This window comes from Xenopus laevis, chromosome 1L (assembly GCF_017654675.1).
Source record: "Xenopus laevis strain J_2021 chromosome 1L, Xenopus_laevis_v10.1, whole genome shotgun sequence".
Lineage (NCBI taxonomy): Eukaryota > Metazoa > Chordata > Amphibia > Anura > Pipidae > Xenopus > Xenopus laevis.
In genome coordinates, this window is record NC_054371.1 from 230,011,047 (window position 1) to 230,025,878 (window position 14,832).

Sequence of the window (14,832 nt, forward strand, 5' to 3'; positions counted from 1 at the left end):
CAAAACAAAAACCTGTGGTTTCTACAGGCTGTTTATGATGTTAGTCTTCAGAGGACTTTTTTATCCGCTATCCTTGCATGTTAACGCAAACAAGCCGTTGATCACCACTATCAGAAATATTGATTTCCAATGGCATTCTGGGAAAAATTGCTACAGAAAAATCAATGAAATATGTCTTCTAATAAACTGCTCCCCAACGTCTGATTGATCTGGAACCGTGAAAGCTCTCAGCCTCCTGTAATGAGAGACACCCAAAGGTGATGGAGAGAATGAGCTCCAGCAGGTGCTTTGCACCATGGAAATCTATCTAATGCTACAGTTAATGGATTCTGTAAAAGTCCGGCACAACACTGATCTCTAGCAGGCTTTAAGGGAAGAAAAATGGTTTAATAAGACCCATGGCTTATTGGCACAGCTTGGCTGCCTGATTTACTGGGTTTGTGTATGCAATTACTGATGCTGGGGATATTGACCAGTCTACAAGAAAAATTAAATTCAATGCTGTAATCTAGCTATGGGCAATTGCCAGAGATGGGTGATGGGCAAAGGATTTCAATGGTACAGAGAGCCTGGGCACTTTAGCTATTCCCCTACATATTCTGGCATCACCTGACAGCCTTCAGGTATTCTTTGGTACTTGAACCGGACCAGAACAATGACAATCCCACAAGATGGGAAAAGTTAGTAAAAGCAATTCCTTTTGCCACTTTGCTCTACTGTCGCCATCTTGCAGGATTGTTGACTTCCTGGCCTATTGTTGACACCACTTTCTTAAGGTGTTGCCCTATTGTTTCTGTCTTGAGCTACTGTCAACATCAAAGTCACCATGAGGGGAAAAAGCAAGAGTCCTGCCATGAAGGTCAGGGTTTGGTGAAACATGCACAGGCTTTGGGGCAGGTCGGGGGATGTTTGGTTGTAACAGGCATGACTAGTTATGCATATGGAGCCCCAAGATTTGTGAAAGCAGTATTGGTTATTATCTTGTTTTGCCCTACCATCTCCATCTTGCCCTACTGTCTCCATTTTGCTCTACTGTCAAAAACTTGCCCTACTGTTTTCATTGTACCCTACAGCTAAGTGGCAAATGAGATTAAATGTCGATAAATGTAAATAGGACTGCACTAGGCAAATCCATAATGGAGACGGAGCTTGGAGTCCTTGAAGATAATAAACTTGTCTGTAGCAAGCAATGCCAGTCAGCAGCATCAAGGGCAAATAAGGTCTTGACTTGTATTAAATGGGGCAGAGAGTCACGGGAGGAGGGGGTCCCACTGTATAGAGCACTGGTAAGGCCCCATCTAGAATATGCCGTACAGTTTTGGTCTCCATCACTCAAACAGGACATTATTGTATTAGAGAGGGGACAGGTAAAGGGAAAATCTTAGCTATGAGGAAAGACTGGCCAAATTGGGGATGTTCACGCTGGAGAAGAGGCGCTTAAGGGGAGATATGATAACTATGTATAAATATATAAGGGGATCATATAATAATCTCTCTAATGATTTATTTACCAGTAGGACTTTCCAGCTGACACAAGGTCACCCATTCCGATTAGAAGAAAAGAGGTTCCGCCTAAATATTGGGAAGGGGTTTGTTACAGTGAGAGCTGTGAAGATGTGGAATTGTCTCCCTGAATCAGTGGTACAGGCTGATACATTAGATAGGTACAAGGAAGGGTCAGATGCTTTATTCACCAGTAGCTCCTCCCAGCAGACAGAAGGGAGCCAATGAGATTAGAGGAGGGAAAGGGGTGTTACAGGGAGAGCTGGGAAGTGAATCAGGGGTACAGGCTGATACATTAGATAGGTATAAGGAAGGGTCGGATGCTTTATTCACCAGTAGCTCCTCCCAGCAGACAGGAGGGAGCCAATGAGATTAGAGGAGGGAAAGGGGTGTTACAGGGAGAGCTGGGAAGTGAATCAGTGGTACAGGCTGATACATTAGATAGGTATAAGAAGGGGTTGGGTGGGATTTTAGCAAGTGAGGGAAATTGGAGAGGCTTCAAATGGGATTTTTTTGCCTTCCTCTGGATCAACTGGCAGTTAGGCAGGTTAAAAAAAGTTAAAAGGTTGAACTTGATGGGCGTGTGTCTTTTTTCAACCTAACTTATGTTACTATGTTACTATATACAGTCTTCATCTTGAATTTAGGTCAAATTCACCCCTAGAGCCTCTATTTTGCCCTACTGCCTCCATCTTGTCCTACTGTCTGTCTTGCCCTATAGTCTTCAGCTTCTCCTATTGTCTCCATCGTGCCCTACTATCTCCATCTTGTCCTACTGTCTCTGTCTTGTCCTACTATCTCTGTCTTGCCCTACAGTCTTCATCTTGTGTTCCTGTCACCACCCTGCACTTCTGCCTGCACCTTGCCTTACTGTCACCATCTTACCCTACTGTCTCCATTGTGTCCTCCTGTCTCTGTCTTACCCTACTGTTTTCATCTTGTGTTTCTGTTGCCCCTTTTGTCGTGCTGTCTCCATCTTGTCTGGCTGTTGATGGATTGTATAACTTCACAATTTTCACAGTCAGCACCCTCACCTCCAAAGTACTTTAGTGTGATGCACGTCCAACGGTTTCCAATCCGTTCATCAATTCAAATTGTAGTAATAGACGGCACCAATCATTGGTATGTTGTCTTAAAATGCCTTTATTGGGACATAGGCTCTGTATCAAGCCTGAGAAAAGACCGTGAGAGGTCTGAAACGTTGCCGGGTGTTTGGGGTCAGAGCCTATGTCCCAATAAAGGCATTTTAAGACAACATACCAATGATTGGTGCCGTCTATTACTACAATTTGATGGATTGTATAACTACAGACACAAAACTGGATTTTGGAAGAAAAAAAAATTCAATGCTCAATTTTGTTGCAAATGTACTCAGATGAAGTGGTTGGTGAACCACCTGCTCACCGGGACATAATTGAATTAGAGAGAGTGCAGAGAAGGCCAACTAAGCTTTTAAAAGTTATAGAAAATTTCAGAGGAAAGACTGGCCAAGTTAGGGTTGTTCACGCTGGACAGGAGGTGCTTCAGGGGTGATATGATAACGATCTATAAATATATAAGGGGATCATATAATAATCTCTCTAATGATTTATTTACCAGTAGGTCTTTCCAGCTGACACAAGGTCACCCATTCCGATTAGAAGAAAAGAGGTTCCAGCTAAATATTGGGAAGGGGTTTGTTACAGTGAGAGCTGTGAAGATGTGGAATTGTCTCCCTGAATCAGTGGTACAGGCTGATACATTAGATAGGTACAAGGAAGGGTCGGATGCTTTATTCACCAGTAGCTCCTCCCAGCAGACAAGAGGGAGCCAATGAGATTAGAGGAGGGAAAGGGGTGTTACAGGGAGAGCTGGGAAGTGAATCAGGGGTACAGGCTGATACATTAGATAGGTACAAGGAAGGGTCGGATGCTTTATTCACCAGTAGCTCCTCCCAGCAGACAGGAGGGAGCCAATGAGATTAGAGGAGGGAAAGGGGTGTTACAGGGAGAGCTGGGAAGTGAATCAGTGGTACAGGCTGATACATTAGATATAGGTATAAAAAGGGGTTGGGTGGTGTTTAGCAAGTGAGGGAATAAAGGTTTTTGCATTTTCACAATTAAGGGGATATTATAACACACCTGTCAGAGAGAATTTCTCGAGGTCCTTCTTCTTCAAAGCCATGTCTTTTCATTGTAGATGAAAGAACTGACGAGTGCCTGGAGCTGTGGCATGGCTATCACAGGATGAAATTCAGTAAATGAATGGGGATATGGATAAATGAATGGCTAATGAGCCAAGGGTTTCATTATTAGATTTAATTTTCCATTAAAGAAGTACCACAATATATCAGCCACCTCAATGTGGTACATGGTTTGCACAGCTGTACAGGGCATACCTTCTTGGGCTCTGACATGGAGAATTTCATTTCATAAACCACTTGGGAAGTCAAACTGTGATCTAAATGTTCAAGTCCGATTCACTCATGAGATCCCATCAGAGGAACATATTGTGACATGGCTTCTGAGGGGTCAGAGGAGAGCAACCCAATAAAGGAATTAGAGAGAGAGGTTAGGATGCGGTGGTCCCAAAGGAGACACCCAGGATACTGCAAGTACTGACTTCTGGCAGTGCCATCCTTGGCATTTAAAGGCAGAGAGAACTGTAGGCAAGCAGGGCCGGATTTACATAGCGGATGCCCCTAGGCCCACTGCAATTTGTCGCCCCTGTCCCCTCCCCTTTATTCGTGCAAATTTTCATGGAGATCGTATCTCCTGTTCATCCCCAGTGTTTTTGAACCAATGTGGGTGTGGTTGGGCAGCATGCCGCCCCCCTAAAATCCTGCCACCCTAGGCCCGGGCCTAGGTGGCCTTCCCACAAATCCGGGCCTGTAGGCAAGTGGAACCAGATGGGGCTCCAGTCTCCTGGATATACAGCAGGTCTCTGACCATAAGAACCATTTATGAAAATCATTTTATGCCTCATTCCAGTCATGTATTCCAAAATTAAACATAAATCAGATATTGCCATGATCAGAAACCTAATGCTATAAAAACCTCATTCTCTGGCCTCATTCATCATTATGTCTTGGAGAAGACTGTCCTTGATCCCCAGTGCTTTCCCTGCACCTTCACTCTGATGCCCCCAGTCACTGGAGCAAGTGGTACATTTCTCCATCATGGTACCAGCGTTTGGTTACGGCACTCAGAGCTGTAGACCTAGAGCACCTTGGTATAACATTGTATTGCTCCCTGTTTGCCCCCAAATCACTTACAAGGTCTTGTTTATCAATCCTGATTGTGCCAATGGAAAACCCTAGGGTCTGCATGAAGACCTTCTGGGATGATCACTAAACTTCAATGAGCCAGACACAGCTATTGGTTCCCCTTATAACTTGCCAACAAAATAAAAAGTGCCTGGGTATGTGGTGGTGTTGTTGGGGGGCTTTAGGGTTAGGTGGCAGTTTGGGGCAAATTCTAGAAGCCAAACCCTTGCCAAACAGAGGAAAATGCATACAAGGATAAGACAGGGATGCAAGTTGCACCCCTGGATCCCCAGCAAAGCATATATTTCTGGGCCCCACCCCACACATAGCCCCAAGGCCCCTTCTTATTTTTTAAGCTCTAATCCCCATATATAATATAAGTCAGTAAATTTGCCCACAAGCAGTAATCCATCACAACCAATAAGTTTGCATTTAGACAGGTGAACAATAAATGCTACCTACTAACTGGTTACTGTAAGTTACTGTTCCTGGGCAAACTTACTGCCTTTTATTACATAACCCCATTGAAGAGCTGAACCAAAGTATAAGTAACGCTCCTGTTCCAATATACCTGATTGCCGGGCACAGAGCCAGCTGCTTTCTATAGAGCCAGTCCGTATGGGAGCAGGTTACTAATGAACTCTGCGGCATGAGAAGTGAGTGTTAATCAGCTCCGCAGCATGGAAAGTGAGTGCTAATCAGCTCCGCAGCATGAGAATTGAGTGTTAATCAGCTCTGCAGTATGAGACGTGAGTGCTAATCAGCTCTGCAGCATGGAAAGTGAGTGCTAATCAGCTCTGCAGCATAATAAGTGAGTGCTAATCAGCTCTGCAGCATAATAACTGAGTGCTAATCAGCTCCGCAACATGAGAAGTTGGAGGAATATTGGGGAGAGAGAATTAGGAGCATCAAGGGCCCCAAAGGGCTCAGTACAGCTGCCTCATGGTTTGTGCAATGAAACTTAAAGGGGCAACAAGACAATTATTCATGTTTTGTAATAAAGAAGCACAAAGGCTTGTTTATAATGTGTGGGGATGGTGCAAAGTGCAAGGAGACAAAAAGTGCCATGTACTGTATACCTGCTTGTGGTAGTACCTACGGGCCTTATTGCTTTACAGCTCTTCAGGTTGGGGCAATCTGTTTACTTTTATGCAATAAACCCCTCTATTTCTAATTTAAATCTACATACAGAGTAAAGTAGCGAAGTGTAGATTTCGGTTCAGCTATGAGTGCCGAATGTAGACAGCATTGTATTCATATGGATAGTACACTCCATTCTGGATGCAAAAAAATCATAGGTGATTGCTCCATGCCCTCCATGCCCCACCATTTATAAATGAAGCCCCTTGTTTTTACTCCTTCTTCTTCTTGTCTCCCCTCTTTTCACAACAGCCAGGCTGCAGGGCTGAGACAGGTATGGGACCTGTTATCCAGAATGCTTGGGACCTGGAGTTTTCTGGATAACAGGGTCTTTCTGTAATTTGGAACACTAGGCCTTAAGTCTGCTAAAATTAATTTAAGCATTAATTAAACCCAATGGGATAATTTTGCCTCCAATAAGGATTAATTATATTTTAGTTGGAAGTACTAGCTACTGTTTTATTATAACAAAGAAAAAGGAAATGTGAATTATGTTATTAAAATGGAGTGTATGAAAGATTGCCTTCCTGTAATTCTTGGCTTTCTGGACAGGTTTCTGGATAATGGATTTCATACCTGTATATCTGTATATATGAGAATAAAGGAAAATCAGGTCACTGACTTTTTTTCAGGCTGAATTTAGTCACATGACAGAGACAAAATAGATAGACCCAGGAAAAAATAGATACGCAGAAAGTAAAGTATATTTTCACTAAACATATACATTTCAAGTAAAACATATATATATTATTTTATCTTCTGCCAATACCCCTTTAAATGCCCGTATTTCTCTGACCCTGTTAGATGTCGATGGTGCTTTACACTTGTGTTTGGTTTCAAGATTAAAGGGCTCCGTTTCCTGCTCAGAATGACAAATAATAAATGTGCTTTTATCATAGTCCATCACAGGGTTCTGTAGGAACATCTTGTTCTGAGCTCCATTACAGACTATTGTCTTTGAGTGGATGCATTACTGTCAGACAATGCGGCTCATCGTGGTGTCAAGTGCAGCTGGGAATGCGATGATCACACATACAAACTCTCATTCCAACAATGTAAATAGCTTTGCCTGTAAAACATATCAATCGGGGGTACAGTGTAGGAGTGAAGCAGATACCCAGATATTTAGCATATATCTGCCCCATGGAGTATGGGATGGAAGCTGTCAAGTGTTTGCCCAAGGTTAGGTTGGGTTAAAAAAAAACCTAAGTCAAAATCAAGTTCAAGCCCTCCAAGGAATCCCAGTGCACATGCCAGGACAACGTTGGGAAAAGCTCTGAAAGATGCAAGGAGTGCCACCACAGTCTTTCCTACCCCTGATAGCTGCACAGCATTGGACTGGGGGGCCCAGAGCTCACCGGGCCTGGAGCCTCAGCCGCAAAGTCCTCTATGCCACCAAGCCACCCCTGATGCACAATATTCACCCGCAACCCAAGCTCTGAGACCCTAAAAGTCATTCAGTACTTGGTATAGTTGGAGGGATCTTTGAAATAGAAGGTCTAGTCCAGCACCTACCTCATCTGTGGATAGCGAAACTCTCTGAATGTGCACCCTCTACTACATATACCTCCTCACTGGAATTGGACAGTTTGCAGGGTATCCTGCCACACCATAATATGGTAGCAAAGGGGAGCACATTCAATGAGATGCATAACTGATGAGATCTCAGGGCTTGGGTGCAGGTGATACAGTACATTCTTTTGCGGCTCCCAAAGGCACCAGGTGGTCCGTAGGCAATGGGTAATCTGGCCTTGCTATTGTTTGTTGACCCTTAAAGTGTATATATAATGAAGAGTGTTGGCAGCAGTTCTTTCTTCTGGAATCTTCATCAAAGAGGGAAGATCTAGTTCAGACCCTGATTCATTAGACCTCTATAAGACCTAAATAAGGGGACATGGACTTCTGATTGTCATTTACCACCACAAGTGCAGTGAGCAAAGTGCAATATTTATGCACAATTAAATGTTTTTTTTTGCCAACAATGTTTGTTAGATTTCCAGTGTTGTTGAGGTCACCAGGAGAGGTTGTGTCTGTCTCACACATCCAAGCAATTGTGCTGGAAATGTTCTTAGTCTAGTTGGTGTTTTTTCCAGTGTATGAGAGACATGGGTGCTCCCCATTACTTTGGGGCAACTGCATTGCAGTGATTGATGCAGGACACTGTGGGAACTCTGGAGCCAGTGCCTGGTTCAGAGATGGTGGACGTTCCTGGGTTCCTCTGCATCCAGCGCAACTGTATGGAAGTGCAAGTATTGCCTTTTATTGAATGTGATTTTTGAAGCAATTCAATCATAAATAATCCCTATAAACTAAGTAGATTGGGGTTTTTTTGCTCCAGGGCAATTTTTGAAAATCTAATGGCTTCACCAAGATCTGTGATTGAGGTTAGAACCCAAGGTGACCAATTCTGAGATTGGAGACCAAGTGTTGAAGGTAGAGGAGAACCTCAGAAATTCACTGGAGGGGTGGCTGTTGTTGGAAGCCAAACTGTAGATTGTAGTTTATTGTAATGGAGCTTTAGTGTCATTTTATTGATTATACTGAGACACCTCCTCTCAGCAGGGTGGAGCAAGCAGAGGGCAGACTGAACGGGTGGGGGTGTCAGTGGGGCAAGCAACTATGGGAGGATGAGAAAGTATCTAGTCAAATTTCCAGTCCACAGATATTTTAAACTCCTTCCTTATGAAAAGCCTGAACAGGTTGTGGCTTGTTGAAGGAGGGGTTTGTTTGTACAGGGATTATTCATATTTGCTATTGGCATATTTTCAACACAAGTCCTAGTTATTGTGTTCCTGTTGTGTATTGGCTACACTGCTCCTATACAGGGGACTAACAATGTCTGTAAGGGGGGATCACAAAGGAGATCCCCCTTATGGACATTGCGGTTCTCTGCTTTCCTAATACATATTACGGTATATACAAATTATATACCTTATATAAAGGTGTCCATTCCTTGGCATTCTCAGACGTACAGTATTCAGTAATGGTAATTCTGATGGAGTGCCTGAGGCTCATGGGCAGCAGAAGAGGTAATTTATTCACTTTATAACCAATTCCTCTAATCTTCCCTTCTTTTCACCCAAGGAGCCGATGGAAATAATGTGGTCATTTTCATTTGCCTAATTCTAGCTCTCGGGCTCCCTTCGAGGATGTTAAATAAAACCACTCAGCGCTTCTCTTCTTCTGAGATGTAATCAGCTTATTCTTCTCTCGGCTGGAAGCCCCAGCACACTCCTTCCATGTTATCCCGTCATTTAGGATTTATGTTCTTACTTTTGCTTTTATAATCTTCTGTTTTAACTGATCTCAATGACCTTTTGTCTATTCTCTCTCATACGGTGTAGGATTTAAATAATCCCAACACCTCCTGATTAAAACGCCAAAATGTAGCTGATTTATAACTTACTTTATGTTCAACTGATCTCCCCTTAAATAGAAATTAAAGTACTATGTGCGAACAACTTATTATTATTTCCCTGCATTGCTGTATTTAAACGTGCAACGAGGAGCTGCCATGTTGCCTTCTTCATAGAGTTCATTAACACTTCACACCATGTGACCAGAAACAGATTACATGCTCTACTCAGGTGTAAAGGTCTAACCTAAGCAAACTTTGTATATAAACTTTATAGAATTTATATTTTTTATCTTGTATTTAATGCTTTATAGTACACACATAACTGTCTTTGGCAAGGAGCATAGGGGTAACAGCTCTAGACCTGCACATGTAGGGTCTGTAGAGCACAAGTTTGTAGTAGGTAGTGAGGTTGATAGTACATATAACATGGAGACAGTAGGGCAAGATTGACAAGGCCAAGATGGAGACAATAGAGCAAGACAGAGATAGACGAAGGTACAATGAAGTTGAGACAGTAGGGAAAAATTGAGAGCATTGGGCAAGGTACATAGATGAGATGAAGATAGTATGATAAGATTAAAGACAGTAGAGCAAGATAGAGACAAAAGGGTAAGGTGGAGACAGAATGGTAAAATGGATATAATAGCATGAAATGAAGACAGTAGGGCAAGATGAAAACAGGCCGCTAAGATGGAGACAAGAAGGTAAGATGGAAACAGAAGTGCAATATGACAAGAGGCCAAGATGGAGACAGCAGAGTAAGATGGAGACAGAAGGGTGAGATGGAGACAGAAGAGTAATATGGAGACAAGAGGCCAAGATGGAGACTGTAGAGTAAGATGGAGACAGGAGGGTAAGATGGAGACAGAAGAGTAAGATGGAGACAAGAGGCCAAGACAAGACTCAAAAGTAACATGGAGACAGTAGGGTAAGATGGAGAAAGTAGGGTAAGGAGAAGACAGAAGAGTAATATGAAGACAAAAGGCCAAGATGCAGGCAGTAAAGTAAGATGGAGACAGTAGAGTAAGATGGAGAGAGAAGGGTAAGATGGAGACAGAAGAGTCATATTGATATAGGAGGTCAAGGTGACAAAGGGTATGTTGGAGACAGTAGGACATGATGGAGACAGTAGGACATGATGGTGACTGTAGGACAAGATGGAGACAGTGGGACAAGATGAAAAAAGTAGACATGGTGGAGACATTAGGACAAGATGGAGACAGTAGGACAAAATAGAGACAATATTACATGATGGAGACAGTAGGACAAGATGGAGAAAGAAGGGCATGTGGTCCAAAAAAGTCTGATAATCCAGTCAGCGCCACATCCAAAGACAGCACAATGGACAAACAGGTTTTGGACCTTGATAAGCTGAATAAAGAGGCAAATACTTACAAACCTGATATTCATGCCCCCATGTAAAAAAACAAACAAAAAGGGGCCAAGAGTACCCAGTACTAGGGGCCTGTGTATCTCAGCAAAATGGTATTGGTACATTTATTTTTCCAATTTATCCACCTCTCCATATGTCCTGTGCTCCAGTTGTACCATAAAAAGCTTTTCCAGGTTCCTTCCTCTGAGTCTTTTTACAAGAAGTGACTTTGTTACATTTTATGGGCCAGAAAGAAAATTTAAAAGGCGTTTCAAGTTTCCTAGAGGTTCCTTATATTCAGAGAACATGCACCTTCCACTTACGTACAAACAAGGAACTGGGGTGTGAATGCAAAAATATTCAGAAAATAGGTTTTCCTTGTTTTATTAAGTATATTTGATTTGTTTCTGTTCTGAGGTGGGACATGCAATGGAATTGAAATGTGTTTATTCTCTGTTCCTGGTTCTCCGGAGAAAGAGAAATCCATTCACCAAGGTGCCCTCTCCTCTCCCTCAGTGCCACCACCTCGCTCAGGACAGCGGCTTCATTAGTGTCTGGGAGCAGCAGCTGCAAAGTCTCCCATAGGTGCCCAAGTGCAGTCAGAGCAGGGGGCGTTAAAACCCAATTTAAATGCATTAGGAAGTAAAAAGGATTCTGCTCCTGATAATCTTTCTTGCCAGATAACTTTATTCCTCATATTCACTTTCATTGCTTTTTCCTACTTTCCTTAGTGAAAAAAGATCAAATATTCATTATTTTTATCATTTCCTTGGAACCAACACACCCTGCATACCTGATGTTCTTACTGGCCTCAAACTACTCATTAACCCATGCATGGCCATACTAGCTGCTTAGTGGCAGCAATTAGTGTTCTCCACAAGCAAAGCAGTACCCCGAGCCTTGACTTACTGTAGCAGAATTATTATCCCCACTACTACTACTATAGGCACCATCTCTCCCTACTATACCTGCTATCCCACAGTTACACTCCCTTCCCAGAGACTATTATCCACTGTTACTATAGGCACCATCTCTCCCTACTATACCTGCTATCCCACAGTCACACTCCCTTCCCAGAGACTATTATCCACTGTTACTGTAGGCACCATCTCTCCCTACTATACCTGCTATCCCACACTCACACTCCCTTCCCAGAGACTATTATCCCACTGTTACTATAGGCACCATCTCTCCCTACTATACCTGCTATCCCACAGTCACACTCCCTTCCCAGAAACTATTATCCACTGCTACTATAGACACCATCTCTCCCTACTATACCTGCTATCCCACACTCACACTCCCTTTCCAGAGACTATTATCCCACTGTTACTATAGACACCATCTCTCCCTACTATACCTGCTATCCCACAGTCACACTCCCTTCCCAGAGACTATTATCCACTGTTACTATAGACACCATCTCTCCCTACTATACCTGCTATCCCACAGTCACACTCCCTTCCCAGAGACTATTATCCACTGTTACTATAGGCACCATCTCTCCCTACTATACCTGCTATCCCACAGTCACACTCCCTTCCCAGAGACTATTCCCCACTGTTACTATAGACACCATCTCTCCCTACTATACCTGCTATCCCACAGTCACACTCCCTTCCCAGAGACTATTATCCACTGTTACTATAGACACCATCTCTCCCTACTATACCTGCTATCCCACAGTCACTCTCCCTTCCCAGAGACTATTATCCACTGTTACTATAGACACCATCTCTCCCTACTATACCTGCTATCCCACAGTCACACTCCCTTCCCAGAGACTATTATCCACTGTTACTATAGGCACCATCTCTCCCTACTATACCTGCTATCCCACAGTCACACTCCCTTTCCAGAGACTATTATCCACTGTTACTATAGACACCATCTCTCCCTACTATACCTGCTATCCCACAGTCACAATCCCTTCCCAGAAACTATTATCCACTGTTACTATAGGCACCATCTCTCCCTACTATACCTGCTATCCCACCGTCACACTCGCTTCCCAGAGACTATTATCCACTGTTACTATAGGCACCATCTCTCCCTACTATACCTGCTATCCCACAGTCACACTCCCTTCCCAGAGACTATTATCCCACTGTTACTATAGACACCATCTCTCCCTACTATACCTGCTATCCCACAGTCACACTCCCTTCCCAGAGACTATTATCCACTGTTACTATAGACACCATCTCTCCCTACTATACCTGCTATCCCACAGTCACACTCCCTTCCCAGAGACTATTATCCCACTGTTACTATAGACACCATCTCTCCCTACTATACCTGCTATCCCACAGTCACACTCCCTTCCCAGAGACTATTATCCACTGTTACTATAGACACCATCTCTCCCTACTATACCTGCTATCCCACAGTCACACTCCCTTCCCAGAGACTATTATCCACTGTTACTATAGACACCATCTCTCCCTACTATACCTGCTATCCCACAGTCACACTCCCTTCCCAGAGACTATTATCCACTGTTACTATAGGCACCATCTCTCCCTACTATACCTACTATCCCACAGTCACACTCGCTTCCCAGAGACTATAGAGATATATATTATACATTGGTGAAACAGGGCCCCTTTGCACAGTGTTAAGTTATCCTTGAACTATTTAGCAGTCGGACGACTCTCTGGGGTGCAGCTGTATTGCAAAGAGGATGACAAGATTGAGTGGTTTTCCATTTGCAATAAAGTAATGGAGGAAATTACTGAAGATCATGAATGATTATTCAAGAACATATTTCCACCTATAAGCTCTTGATTAGTGCACTGACAAGATTTATTGGCAGAGAATCGTAATCCAGGCATTTAAGGCCTTTATAGCTGAGAGCTCTTTTATTTCACATGCTAATAAAGAGAGTATTTTAGGATCCATCCAAGTGGCAAAGGAAAGTATATAAAATGAAAAGCTGTTCTGGGAGATGTCCTGATACCATCGGAACAGTCTGTATCTATATGGCTGAGAGGTGACGGAATGATCCACATCCAGACTTTATAACTAAACGATTATTAAAAACTGCAAAAAAAACTCCTGTATTTTTCACTGTTATAAAAATCTGTGAGAAGAATGAATTTTAGACACGTTTATAGACTTTTGAGTGGGTCCTGAGACCTTATTATTTATATAATATAGTAGGACTGTCCAAGGCATGGCTGGTAGGTGTTAGGGTTGATGGGCCATAGATTGGGTGTAGGTCCAATACTGTGGGGATAGACCCTAGGGGGGATTTCGAGCAGTGTCTGGGGCTCAGCCTGACTATTAGTTAGGGGAGACTGATTATTTGGGGCCCTAGAAACTATTGGACTCAAAGTTCAGTTAGGGTGATATTTGGATGGATACTGATAGTCCAGATATAATTTGGCCAAATTATTAATAGAGCAATGTTTTCCTATATCTGTAGACTTGCTATGAACAAAGGAGGGCTCAAACCAAAGTTGGGTCTCCAAGGTTAGAAGGTTGGAAGAGGTCCAGCTACTACTAATGCAGTGCCTTACTGTTGCCATCTTGCACTACTATCTCTGTATTGTTCTACTGCTGCTACCTTTACTTGTTATTGGCATCTCACACTATGATTTTAACCTTGACCTGTACCATCCATCTTGCTCTACTGCTGCCATCTTTCCTTGCTGTTGGCATCTCATTCTACTGTTCTAACCTTTCCCTGGTACCCCATCTTTCTCTACTGCTTCCATCCTTCACTTATATTTCTACCTTCCCATATCAATGCCATTTTACCTGTGGGTATCTTACTCTACTGCTGCCATTTTTCCATGCTGTTGGCATCTCATTGTACTAGTGTAACCTTGCCCTGTTTATCCCCATATTACTCTGCTGCTTCCATCCTTCACTTATATTTCTATCTACCCATATTGCTGCCATCTTGCCCATTGGTATCTGACTCTACTGCTGCCATCTTTCCTTGTTATTGGCATCTCTCGCTAGCTTTTAACCTTGACCTGTTATCCCCATCTTGCTCTACTTTTGCCATATTACATTTTCTCTCTATCTGCCCAAATTGCTGCCATCGTACCCTTTGCTATCATACTCTTCTGCTGCCATCTTTCCATGCTGTTGGCATCTCGAGGTTTAAACCTTGACCTGTGCTCTCCATCTTGCTCTACTGCTGCCATATTTGTTCTGTTTCATCTTTCTTCAGTACCTGCAATGCCCCATTCACCCTCCCTACAT